Below are 12406 nucleotides of genomic sequence, written 5' to 3' on the forward strand. Positions count from 1 at the left end.
CAATCCCTGACTGCCAATCACTTTGGGAAAAAGTCCTCTCTGTGTGCGGCATCGTACAGGTACCTTGGAGTGTGCGCAGTCCGACCATCACAAATGTGTAATCGACCGATAATAGCTCAACTGCCTAATATCGGAATAGCGTACATCTCTGAATCAGGCCCTAAGTTGTTTATCTTTGTTGCCATGGTATACAACACAAAGCTTCTTTCTGGACACAATTCTTTCCTATAAAGAGGCAACATGGAAAAACAATAAGGTGTCGTAATTACAGAAATTTGTTGCTTGTAAATGATATATTTCTAGTTTAAAGGATAGATAAAGAAAGGGGGTGGAAACCTGCGCACTGAGATAGAATTTGGATCTATGGAACTATGGCGAGCTGCAATATAGCAATGATTGCTGACTCTATCGTAAATGGTTAGAAGAAAAGGAATATATGCGCTCAGTTATAGTTCACCATGCTTAAATGCGGAATGTTAAATTGGGAACTAAAGGATATAATCAATATTCTAAATGTGCTTCTAAGTGACAGGATGAGATATATACAAATGAATAGAATGTAATAAAAGAAAAAACACTTTACTGATATGAAAAACGCAAAACACATATATGAAAGGAGTGTTTGAAAGAACATAAACACATGCATACAATGAATGCAATATCAAAATGGCATAGTAATATCGGGTCTGCCAGGGGAACCCCCAACACGGAAAAGATGCTAACAAGCAAATAATGATAATCCAAAGAATCATAGACTCCTAAGTGTTCTACTGAGTCTAGTACATGAAAATGTTCCACCAAGTAGAAGTGAGTGTGAAGGAAAAAGCTGGCTTGTACTGAAAGTAAATAGCGGCGTCCCGCTAGGGTATAATGTACATACAGTGCTGCTGGCCCAGGGTGATCTTCACGAGGAAGGCAGTATGGGTATGCGGCAATGGACGGTGGAACTCCACACAAGCTGCTAACGTCTGGTGCTCTAGCCGGCAGCACACCCGTCGTGGAGGTCTGCCCGCAGTACACGCTGAGGAAGCTGCTGTGGACGGGGAGGAGATGTCAAAGGCTCGGGCTTGCTGACGCCGTCCCCCGTGCACCCCCTCCTCGAACGGAGACTCACCTTCCTGTGCCTTGCCGATAGCCGCTCCTTCCTCTAGCCGGCTGTGCTGTCCTGTGGCACGAGTTCTTCCTCCCTCTCCGGGATCTTCTGTGTCCGGTCTCCTGTCATCCTGTATGCCTGTAATCCGTCTGCTGCTTCTGGGTTGTACCACGTGATGGTATAACGTTCAGCCAATTGGTGGATACTAGCAATAACTCTCTGTGGGGGAATAGTCCTGTCCTGGCAGAGTCTGAGTGTTAATAGGTCTCCAACGCGTTTCAGCCTTAGTTGGCCTTTTTCCAGGAGTTCATGTGCATAATGGGAATCAAGATCTTGAAGCTGTGGGTAATCACCTGTTGGAGACAGTGATAGGAGGGGTCAATTCAATCAATATCAGCTGAGGCTGCACTTAGGAGTCTCCTAACTCCAGCCAAGGCTAAACACTGTTTAGCCTTGGTTGGAGTTAGCAGACTCCTAAGTGCAGAAACACAAGTGCAAAATAGATTTTAGGGAAAATTTCTGCATTACAGCGGCATTACTGGTTATAGCCTCAGCTGATATTGATTGAATTGACCCCTCCTATCACTGTCTCCAACAGGTGATTACCCACAGCTTGAACTATTCACACTACTAGGGAAGACCAATTGAAGTCCACCTCATTTACATACGACCTATCAAAGAGGAGGAGAGTTCCTTTTAATCCCCAAGATCTTGATTCCCATTATGCACATGAACTCCTGGAAAAAGGCCAACTAAGGCTGAAACGCGTTGGATACCTATTAACACTCAGGCTCTGCCAGGACAGGACTATTCCCCCACAGAGAATTATTGCTAGTATCCACCAATTAGCTGAACGTTATACCATCACGTGGTATAACCCAGAAGCAGCAGACTGATTACAGGCATACAGGATGACAGGAGACCGGACACAGAAGATCCCGGAGAGGGAGGAAGAACTCGTGCCGCAGGACAGCACAGCCGGCTAGAGGAAGGAGCGGCTATCGGCAAGGCGCAGGAAGGTGAGTCTCCGTTCGAGGAGGGGGTGTACGGGGGACGGCGTCAGCAAGCCCGAGCCTTTGACATCTCCTCCCCGTCCACAGCAGCTTCCTCCACGTGCACTGCGGGCAGACCTCCACGATGGGTGTGCTGCCGGCTAGAGCACCAGACGTTAGCAGCTTGTGTGGCTTTCCACCGTCCATTGCCGCATACCCGTACTGCCTTCCTCAGGAAGATTACCCTGTGCCAGCAGCACTGTATGTACATTATACCCTAGTGGGACGCCGCTATTTACTATGAATACAAGCCAGCTTTTTCCTTCCCACTCACTTCTACTTGGTGGAACATTTTCATGTACTAGACCAGTGTTGGCTAACCTTGACACTCCAGCTGTTGTGGAACTATATATCCCGGCATGCCCTGCCACAGTTTTAGCATGCCCTAATAGCAAAACTGTAGCAGTGCATGCTGGGTTATGTAGTTCCATAACAGCTGGAGTGTCAAGGTTAGCCAACACTGTACTAGACTCAGTAGAACACTTAGGAGTCTATGATACTTTGGATTATCATTATTTGCTTGTTAGCATCTATTCCATGTTGGGGGTTCCCCTGGCAGCCCCGATATTACTATGCCATTTTGATATTGCATTCATTGTATGCATGTGTTTATGTTCTTTCAAACACTGCTTTCATATATGTGTTTTGCGTTTTTCATATCAGTAAAGTGGTTTTTCTTTTATTACATTCTATTCATTTGTATATATCTCATCCTGTTACTTAGAAGCACATTTAGAATATTGATTATATCCTTTAGTTCCCAATTTAACATTCCGCATTTAAGCATGGTGAACTATAGCTGAGCGCATATATTCCTTTTCTTCTAGTTTAAAGGATGACTGCCATGAAACTGTACTTTGCGCTGAAGGGGTGGCTCCACACTAAAAAAGACACAATGGAAACAAACTGTGGACTGCAATGATACTTTCCTTAGCTACAGCTGTTGCTACGGAAAATCAATTTGAATATCTGACACAACAATGCGTTTCTGAGGTTTCAAAAGGTCATCTTAAGCAGAAGTTTCTATTTCAAAGAACAGACGTTATTACAGTGAGCTGTAGTAATGAGGAAAATGGATGTGATCCTAGCATTGGTATAATAAGGTGCCAACCACTGATTGTCGGTACCACACAGTACACAAAATAGTGGGAGGATCCCAGAAGCAAAATAATTTAAATGCCGAAAGAACACTAGAAGAAGTACACACAGTACTTCTAGGTTGGGGCACAGTAGGCAACAAAATGTAATATACATTATATTAATAACTTTTAATTAGACCTACAAAAACACTGAGCAAACAAATAAATATAGAGTACAAAAAATTCAAGGTCTAAAGTTAAGGTAGGTTAACACTCTGAGTTACTTGTGGATTGAATATCTAGTAAAGATAACTCGTATAACCATTGTCTGAGTTCCCCTTAACCTTGATTAAAAACAAAAAGGTCTCAATGTCAGAGATCTGACAGGGTAGAAATTGTAGGTGAAGGTGAAAATATGAGTGAAAGATAGAGAGCTAAGTAAGAGGCCAGAGAGTCGACACATAGGGGTATATTTACTTAAGTGAGAATTTTTAGAAGTGAGTTTTAGAACTGATGTTGCCCATAGCAACCAATCTAATTCTACTTAACATTTAACTAGCATCTTCTAGAAGATAATAGCTAGAATCTAATTGGTTGCTATGGGCAACATCTCTTCTAAAACTCACTTCTAAAAGGTCTCACTTTAATAAATTTACCCCATATAGTTTAAGATGAATGACCGGCCCACACTCTAAAAATTGTTAAATTACAACCAGATTTATTGTTTAATCAAAGGTCAGATTGACATGCAGTATACATCACATGCATAAGCATTTGTGATACAATCAGGGGCATCTTTAGAGAGGAGGGGGCCCCTTGTGCATCCCCTGTCATGGGCCCCCTCATCTCACCCTGGCAGTCGACTGACACAGCTGGCCTGCCCCTGCAGAATCAGTAGACTCTGGGCACTAGAGTGTGCCCAGAGTCTACTGCGCATACACAGATTGCCGGAGAAATGGGGCGGTCGCCATTTTCCCAGCAATTTCCTCACAGCGCATGCTCAAAACGCCGGAAAAATGGCCACAGCGCCCATTTTCTGGCGGTTTGAGCAGCGCTGAGAGACCTGATGCGGGACCTCGGAGATGTAAGTTTTAGATAATATGGGTGCAGGGGTCCAAGGGCCCGTGTGCACCGTACACCCTGCACCCATTATAGATACACCCCTGGATACAATGACATGATATTTCATACATAATACATATAGCTGGACTGGTACACAGAAAATTCGGTAACCCGGATAGACTGTCCAGCTCAGAGTCCAGATCTTAACCCCATTGAGAACCTCTGGGACCAATTGGAGCGACGGAGCATTCTAAGCCGACTCGGCCTTCTTCAGTGTCACAGTTGGTCACTGTACTTAAGGCAGAATGGCAAAACATACCGCCTGCTGCTGTCCAGGAACTTGTGGACAGTTTGCCAAGTAGGGTGTCTGCAGTAATCACAGTGCGTGGTGGACCTGCAAAGTACTGACGCAATAAAATCTTGTTGATCTATTTACTGTCAGTGTCCAATCACTTTTGTCTACATTAGTAGTAGGGGATGTAGTTAGCAGACCGGCGGATGGCATGCCACCAGTCTGAATCCTGACGATGGAAGCCCGACACAGGACTTAAGATAGGCATTGAAATACTGACGCCTAACTTTATCCCGATGATGAAACACAGACAGACGCCAGCCCGAACAAGGTAAGTCAGGGGCGTCTTAGCTGCGGGGGAGTGTTAGGTTTGGGCAGCATATCTAGTTAGCATTTGGTTATTTTAGGTGGGTTAGGGTTAGGCACCCCTAGGGTGGGAAGGGTTAGGCACCACTGGGGGGGTTAGGGTTAGGCACTAAGGGGGGAGGGTTAGGTTTAGGCACGAAGGGGGGAGACATATGTTTAGACACTAACGGGTGCGGGGTGAGGAGGGTTTGGGTTAGGCTACAAGAAGAGGGAGATAGTGTTTGGAGGAGAAGGGGGGAGGGTAAGCATACTTACCCGACCTCTGTCAGGATGCCGACCATCGGTACCGACCTGCCGGTATTTTGACAGGAGGCATCCCGACTGCCGGTATTACATACCCATTCCAGTAGTAGATGTGTGTAGTTTACATAAATACTGGTGGTCACACCAATCATACATAAAAAATATTTTTGGGTGAGATGATGAAAAAAGTATAGCTATGTGCCCCTTTCATTATGGGCGCTCCTATCTTCAAGAGGGTGTGATATGTATTACCGCCGGCCTTCAATTCCCGACAGCGGCTGCTCGGCAAAGGAGGAAATCCTGATCGTCCTAAAGGTAAGTATTTACTAACCTAACCCCCCTAACCCTAACCCTCCTTAGGGGTGCCTAACCCTAACCTCCCCCCTGTGCCTAACCCTAAACTCCCCCTTCCCTGCTGCCTAAACCTAAATCCCCCGGGGGGATGCCTAACGGTAACCTCCCCCGAGGGTGCCTAACACTGACCCTCCCTACCCCTAGCCTAACCCTAACCTCCTGGGGGGAGTGTCTAACCCTAAGTCCCCCCCAGGAGCCCTAAACCTAACCCTCCCCCCCCTCGCATCTGTCCTGACGTCGGGCAAATGACAGGCTTCTACATTTAGATGCCTGTCATTCGTCCCTAGTCAGGATAAAGCAGTCTGGCTGTCGGCATTTAGACCGTCAGGTTCCAGACTACATCCCCTTCAAGATAGGAATGCCAACGTGCAGGCAGATGTATGAACACATACATATCCTATCCATCAATAAGCTCACTAAATATCCAGGGGCATTTCTAGAGAGGAGGGGGCCTGTGTGCAGTCTCCGACATGGGCCCCCTCCGGCACTGAGCTGTACGCTGCCAGTGCCGGAGTTATAGACTCTGGGCACTAGAGTGTGCCCAGAGTCTATAGTGTATACACAGATCACTGGGAAAATGGCCACCACGGCCATTTTCCAGCCGTTTTACTGCGCCGGACCCCCGCGACGTGGGACTCCGGAGAGGTAAGTAACATTATTGGTGCAGGGTGTATGGTGCAGGACCCCCCTGGACCCAAGGGACCGTGTTCCCCGCACACCCTGCACCCATTATAGATACGCCCCTGTAAATATCATATCCATCAATAAGCACACATAAATATCATATCCATCAATAAGCACACATAAATATCATATTCATCAATAAGCACACATAAATATCATATCCATCAATAAGCACACATAAATATCATGTCCATCAATAAGCACACATAAATATCATATCCATCAATAAGCACACATACATATCCTATCCATCAATAAGCACACATAAATATCCTATCCATCAATAAGCACACATAAATATCCTATCCATCAATAGGCTCACATACATAATCCTATCCATCAATAAGCACACATACTGTAAATATCATATCCATCAATAAGCACACGTACATTTCATATACATCAAAAAGCACACATAAATATCATACCGGGTTATTTTTTGGGGAGCTGTTCACACACAGCCTCAACCCGGATCGACCTGGCAATAACCCGGGTTATTTGTTTGGTGTAAAAGGGGTATAATTTATGAACAGCAATGATCATGTATTTTCTCCAATTGTTTTTCCATGAAGTATAAATGGGGCTGCAACATCGTATACATGACTAGATGTGTCATTTATTTATATTCTATTATTTGTTTCTCATGCATGATACTGAATTGATGGCATTTATGGTTGAGAGAAAGACAGAGATAAAACAAACTATCTCTCATAAAACAAAAGTATATCGAGAATATATCTGTCCTGTATGTATATACTATATCTGCAACATTTATCAAATTTAAATTTTTAGAAGCATTATAGTGTTTAAATTCTAATTTATGTGTATGTTGGTTGCATATAGAGCTACTACATAAATGAATTAATGAAGAAAGGGAGTGAATGTACTAACTGCTAAACCTGCCTATTTTACCCATTAGGGGATATATTATTAATGATTAAATATGATCACTACAAAGTAATTATTTTATACACAATTACAGAATGTCTAATATATTTATGTGTGCTTATGGATGGATAGGATAGGTATGTGTGCTTAGTGATGGATAGGATATGTATGTGTGCTTATTGATGGATAGGATAGGTAATGTGTGCTTATTGATGGATAGGATAGGTATGTGTGCTTATTGATGGATAGGATATGTATGTGTGCTTATTGATGGACAGGATATGTATGTGTGCTTATTGATGGATAGGATATGTATGTGTGCTTATTGATGGATATGATATGTACAGTATGTGTGCTTATTGATGGATACGATGTGTACAGTATGTGTGCTTATTGATGGATAGGATATGTATGTGTGCTTATTGATGGATAGGATATCTATGTGTGATTATTGATGGATAGGATATGTATGTGTGCTTATTGATGGATAGGGTATGTATGTGTGCTTATTGATGGATATGATATTTATGTGTGCTTATTGATGGATAGGATATGTATGTGTGCTTATTAATGGATAGGATATTTATGTGTGCTTATTGATGGATAGGATATTTATGTGTGCTTATTGATGGATAGGATATGTATGTGTGCTTATTGATGGATAGGATATTTATGTGTGCTTATTGATGGATAGGATATGTATGTGTGCTTATTGATGGATATAGGGCCTGATTCAGAGCCGTTCGCTATTTGTGGTCGTTCGTTCAAAAACAAGGGGTGGCTATTCAAATGATCCGTTCACAAATTGCAGTCTGTTCCCACCTCTAAGTCTGAACGAGCGAGCAAAACATACGCTCGTTTATTTGATAAAAACGCCCCCTGGCCGCACGCACCATACGTCATGTCCGCTATTTATTAGATTAATCGAGTACATCATACAGCGTATGAACTGCTCGCTATTCTTGTGGTTGGTGTTTTTAACCGCTATTTTGCGAGCAGTTCTGAGTTAAAAAAAACCAAGTGACGTGGTCAATGACGCTGCTGTATTAATTATGCACTCCCTTAAAACGCCCGTTTTGACCTTTAAGCACGCCTGCGTTCGGATCTCCACTCCCCGTTTTCAAGCACCTTCCCCTGTTACCACCCACATACGCCTCATTCTGTCACTCAAAATAGCAGGCCCTCGCTATATTGCGTACCAACGATTTTCGGCCGCACTGACTGGTTCGCGCATGCGTACTAAAAACCGTACGCATGCGCAGATGTGCGAACATCGCTCGGAACGAGCGTACTGCCGCTAGCGAGTGGCTCTGAATGAGGGCCATGGTATGTATGTGTGCTTATTGATGGATAGGATATTTATGTGTGCTTATTGATGGATAGGATATGTAAGTGTGCTTTTTGATGGATATGGTATGTATGTGTGCTTATTGATGGATATGATATTTATGTGTGCTTATTGATGGATATGATATGTATGTGTGCTTATTGATGGATATGGTATGTATGTGTGCTTATTGATGGATATGGTATTTATTAGGGGTGAGCGGGTTCGGATTTCTGAAATCCGAACCCCCCCGAGCCCCCCCGATCCGAGTCCGATCCGAGTCAGGCTCGACTTTTCCCGCCTGACTCGGATCTGAAATCGAGGCAAAACGTCATCTTCCCGCCTTCCGAGTCTCGCGGGTTTTGGATCCTATATAAGGTACACACGTCGGCGCCATTTTCTCACTCGGCTGTGGACAGTGAAGAGGGAGGGTGGGAGTTAGGGCTGTGTAGTGTAGTGTAGTGTAGTGCTGCTGTTGTCCACTACTTCAAAGTCCATAGGGGCTGGCTGTGTTGTGCTGTGCTGCTGTTGTTAATAGGGGCTGTGTCCACTACTTCAAAGTCCATAGGGGCTGGCTGGACTGTGTTGTGCAGTCAGTTCTCCATAGGGGCTGTGTCCACTCCAAAGTCCTGTGCAGTGTCCCAGTCCTAAAGGAGTGTTGTCCAGGGGGTGCTCTGTCCATCAGGGGTGCTCCCCCCAAGTGCTAAAAAAATAATATATTTTCTGTGTTTGTGAATTGTGTGCGCAGTAGCCGCACGTGCATCAACAAAGTAGTGCCAAGCGTGCGCCTGTGTCATAAGTAAAGGGCCGGCTGGCTTGACCGTTAAGGGTGCTGTAACCCCCGAAAGTACACTCCAGTCCAAACCAAAAAAAAATTATTTTCTGTGTTTGTGAATTGTGTGCGCAGTAGCCGCACGTGCATCAACAAAGTAGTGCCAAGCGTGCGCCTGTGTCATAAGTAAAGGGCCGGCTGGCTTGACCGTTAAGGGTGCTGTAACCCCCGAAAGTACACTCCAGTCCAAACCAAAAAAAAAATTATTTTCTGTGTTTGTGAATTGTGTGCGCAGTAGCCGCACGTGCATCAACAAAGTAGTGCCAAGCGTGCGCCTGTGTCATAAGTAAAGGGCCGGCTGGCTTGACCGTTAAGGGTGCTGTAACCCCCGAAAGTACACTCCAGTCCAAACCAAAAAAAATATTATTTTCTGTGTTTGTGAATTGTGTGCGCAGTAGTCGCACGTGCATCAACAAAGTAGTGCCAAGCGTGCGCCTGTGTCATAAGTAAAGGGCCGGCTGGCTTGACCGTTAAAGGGTGCTGTAACCCCCAAAGTACACTCCAGTCCAAACCAAAAAAAAAATTATTTTCTGTGTTTGTGAATTGTGTGCGCAGTAGCCGCACGTGCATCAACAAAGTAGTGCCAAGCGTGCGCCTGTGTCATAAGTAAAGGGCCGGCTGGCTTGACCGTTAAGGGTGCTGTAACCCCCGAAAGTACACTCCAGTCCAAACCAAAAAAAAAATTATTTTCTGTGTTTGTGAATTGTGTGCGCAGTAGCCGCACGTGCATCAACAAAGTAGTGCCAAGCGTGCGCCTGTGTCATAAGTAAAGGGCCGGCTGGCTTGACCGTTAAGGGTGCTGTAACCCCCGAAAGTACACTCCAGTCCAAACCAAAAAAAATATTATTTTCTGTGTTTGTGAATTGTGTGCGCAGTAGTCGCACGTGCATCAACAAAGTAGTGCCAAGCGTGCGCCTGTGTCATAAGTAAAGGGCCGGCTGGCTTGACCGTTAAAGGGTGCTGTAACCCCCAAAGTACACTCCAGTCCAAACCAAAAAAAAAATTATTTTCTGTGTTTGTGAATTGTGTGCGCAGTAGCCGCACGTGCATCAACAAAGTAGTGCCAAGCGTGCGCCTGTGTCATAAGTAAAGGGCCGGCTGGCTTGACCGTTAAGGGTGCTGTAACCCCCGAAAGTACACTCCAGTCCAAACCAAAAAAAAAATTATTTTCTGTGTTTGTGAATTGTGTGCGCAGTAGCCGCACGTGCATCAACAAAGTAGTGCCAAGCGTGCGCCTGTGTCATAAGTAAAGGGCCGGCTGGCTTGACCGTTAAAGGGTGCTGTAACCCCCGAAAGTACACTCCAGTCCTAACCAAAAAAAAATTATTTTCTGTGTTTGTGAATTGTGTGCGCAGTAGCCGCACGTGCATCAACAAAGTAGTGCCAAGAGTGCGCCTGTGTCATAAGTAAAGGGCCGGCTGGCTTGACCGTTAAGGGTGCTGTAACCCCCGAAAGTACACTCCAGTCCAAACCAAAAAAAAAATTATTTTCTGTGTTTGTGAATTGTGTGCGCAGTAGCCGCACGTGCATCAACAAAGTAGTGCCAAGCGTGCGCCTGTGTCATAAGTAAAGGGCCGGCTGGCTTGACCGTTAAGGGTGCTGTAACCCCCGAAAGTACACTCCAGTCCAAACCTAAAAAAAAATTATTTTCTGTGTTTGTGAATTGTGTGCGCAGTAGCCGCACGTGCATCAACAAAGTAGTGCCAAGCGTGCGCCTGTGTCATAAGTAAAGGGCCGGCTGGCTTGACCGTTAAAGGGTGCTGTAACCCCCGAAAGTACACTCCAGTCCAAACCAAAAAAAAATTATTTTCTGTGTTTGTGAATTGTGTGCGCAGTAGCCGCACGTGCATCAACAAAGTAGTGCCAAGCGTGCGCCTGTGTCATAAGTAAAGGGCCGGCTGGCTTGACCGTTAAGGGTGCTGTAACCCCCGAAAGTACACTCCAGTCCAAACCTAAAAAAAAATTATTTTCTGTGTTTGTGAATTGTGTGCGCAGTAGCCGCACGTGCATCAACAAAGTAGTGCCAAGAGTGCGCCTGTGTCATAAGTAAAGGGCCGGCTGGCTTGACCGTTAAAGGGTGCTGTAACCCCCGAAAGTACACTCCAGTCCAAAGCCAAACCAAAAAAAAATTATTTTCTGTGTTTGTGAATTGTGTGCGCAGTAGCCGCACGTGCATCAACAAAGTAGTGCCAAGAGTGCGCCTGTGTCATAAGTAAAGGGCCGGCTGGCTTGACCGTTAAAGGGTGCTGTAACCCACAAAGTACACTCCAGTCCGAACCAAAAAAAAATTTATTTTCTGTGTTTAGCCGCACGTATATATCAAATCGATATAACATAAATGGAGGACCAAACTTTCTCCGATAAAAATAAAATAGAGAAAGATCAAGAACCACTTCCTCCTAGTGCTGAAGCTGCTGCCACTAGTCATGACATAGACGATAACATGCCATCAACGTCGTCTGCCAAGGCCGATGCCCAATGTCATAGTAGAGGGCACATACAATCCCAAATGGCAAAGTTCAGGAAAATGACCTTGAAAAAGACATTTAAATCAGCTGAAGAGAAACGTAAACTTGCCAATATGCCATTTACGACACGGAGTGGCAAGGAACGGCTAAGGTCGATCCCTAGTATGTTCATGACTAGTGGTTCAGCTTCACATGACGATGGAAGCCCTCCTCCCACTAAAAAAATCAAAAGAGTTAAGCTGGCAAAAGCACAGCGAAGAACTGTGCTTTCTAAGAAGATATCACAAATCCCCAAAGAGAGTCCAAGTGTGGTGGTGGTTGCGATGCCTGACCTTCCCAGCACTGGACGGGAAGAGGTGGCTCTTTCCACCATTTGCACGCCCCCTGCAAGTGCTGAAAGGAGCACCCACAGTCCACTTGCTGATATGCAAATTGAAGATGTCACTGTTGAAGTACAACAGGATGAGGATACTGGTGTAGCTGGCGCTGAGGAGGAAGTTGGCGAGGAGGATTCTGATGGTGATGTGGTTTGTTTAAATCAGGCTCCGGGGGAGACAGTTGTTGTCCGTGGGATGAAAAAGCCCATCACGGTCATGCCTGGGCAGAAGAACAAACATTCCACCTCTTTGGTCTGGCAATATTTCTATCCAAATCCGGACAACAACT

At 45.1% G+C, this 12406-nt stretch overlaps 1 protein-coding gene across 1 annotated transcript in view; it reads left to right on the plus strand.

The window, feature by feature from the left end:
* LOC148517225 (tetraspanin-11-like) overlaps window positions 1-12406 on the plus strand; it is a 91930-nt gene that overhangs the window by 13245 nt on the left and 66279 nt on the right. The window lies entirely within an intron of this gene.

Source organism: Taudactylus pleione, unplaced genomic scaffold, assembly GCF_031769625.1.
Source record: "Taudactylus pleione unplaced genomic scaffold, aTauple2 ptg000225l, whole genome shotgun sequence".
Taxonomy (NCBI): Eukaryota; Metazoa; Chordata; class Amphibia; order Anura; family Myobatrachidae; genus Taudactylus; species Taudactylus pleione.